We start from the raw sequence: 1996 nt of genomic DNA on the forward strand, positions 1-1996 counted from the left end.
ATCACAGTCTCACATCCCCATACGTGTGAGGTTTTTCAGTCTCTTGAGTCTTCCTTCAGTGTTATATCTCCTCTGATCCCCCCCAGAATCCTCCGGTCACTGGTCGTAGATCCGAGTCAGTAGTAGTATTACTAGTCCATAGTTTATAAGGTCCTAACCTTTGTCTCACTACTTATAGTGATATGTCTAGAGTTGGCTTACAGAGTCTACAGTGACAATGCAGCCACTTCCTTCCGTCCGAACTCTCTCACACCATTGCTATATTAGGAATATCAGAAGAGACGCGGGTGTCAGAACTATTCTTAATCATTTAATTTGTGCTAACTCTGCAAATGGCAGGAAGAATAAAGGGGAAGTGATGTCCTCAGAACCGGCATCAGGCTTAGTCCTGGCAGCTGATACTATAAGCAGGGACGCTTTACCCAAGGCCAATGGTGCAATGGCCAATAGCACTATGGTAGTGGGGTCCCTTATGGGATAGCAGGACAGCCCTGTATTCAGAGTGCTGCCCCAGGCAGTGGGCCTGACTCCAACTCATCAGCGTCCTCTGGTGAAGCAGGGAGTTGCCCGTTCCCTGCCTTGGCATTTGGCCCCTGTCTCTGGTGTTTGGGGAACAGTAGTCAGATGTAGTGATGTAATTTACATTGTGTCTGCTGCTCCGTGAACACTCCGGGACGGACCAGAGACCAGGGGAATGGGGAAAGCTGAGTATTAGGTTTTTTGTTTTTTGTTTGATTCATTGTAATGGGAGCAACTGGGGGGGGGGGGGGACAAGAAACTAGGGGCAGCTTGGGGGACAGTATATACTGAGGATGACACAAAAATGTGCGGACAACTGGAGGGGACAAAGTATATTGGGAGGACAAGAAACAGGAGGCAACTGGAGGGAGGAAATATATATTGAGGGGGACAATAAACTGTGGGGGCAACTGGAGGGAGACAATATATATATATATAGTGGTCACAAGTGTAGGAGGACATTATAATATAATTTCGTGGGGGGCCAGGTTAATGTATGATGGGCCATTATATTATATGGGGCCACTGCAGGGGCATTTGATTGCATGATGAGACACTATTGGGCATTACATTGTATATGGACACTACTGAGGCATTATATTGTATGGGGGGGCCATTGAGAGAGCATTATAATTTGGACAGGCCAGGTATATCTAAATGGTGGGGGGCCACTTATGAAACTTTGGCAATGGGTCCACCGGTGTTTTAAAACAGCCCTGAATGTAAGTATAAGGGCAGACTAGATAGGGGTTTTTTTTCAGACACACATGGTATCAATGGGGGTTTTTTTTTTGTACCACTGTAATAAATCTGGTGTAGTTTCCACCTGTCTCCTATAGGCTGATACTGTCCAGGTTTACTACAGTACTATATATTTTCCCCAGTATGTGCTGTACTCACCCCGTCCTCAGCTGGTACGTCCGTCTATTATCACAGTCTCACATTCTCGCACGTGTATTTTCTATGGGGTTTTTCAGTTTCTTTAGTTTTCAGTTCAGTGTTATGTCTTCTCCGACCCCCCCCCCCCCCAGAATCCTCCGCTCACTTGTCATATCATATGTGGTCAACCTAGTGACTGTGTTGTATTCCAGACGCCGAAGACACTTCCTTCCTTATGAACTCTCTCACGCCATTGCTATATTAGGAATATCAGAAGAGACTCGGGTGACAAAAATATTTTTAATAATTTATTTGGTGACAACTCTGCAAAATGGCAGGAAGAATAAATGGGAGGTGATGTCATCAGAACCAGCCTCAGGCTTAGTCCTGGCACTTCAGCTGATCTCATCTATTACTATGGACAAGACCAGTTTTGTAAGAAATATGGCGTATCTCCCATACATTAGTATCACCATACAGTGCCCATATGGTATTTCTATAGTGTCCACATACTACTCTAAGCCTCTGAGGAAAGAATCTAAATGAACAACCCCTTTAATTCCATAGAAAGTAACGTACAGCTCAGTACAGTCATGGT

The sequence above is a fragment of the Leptodactylus fuscus genome, chromosome 7, assembly GCF_031893055.1.
Source record: "Leptodactylus fuscus isolate aLepFus1 chromosome 7, aLepFus1.hap2, whole genome shotgun sequence".
Lineage (NCBI taxonomy): Eukaryota > Metazoa > Chordata > Amphibia > Anura > Leptodactylidae > Leptodactylus > Leptodactylus fuscus.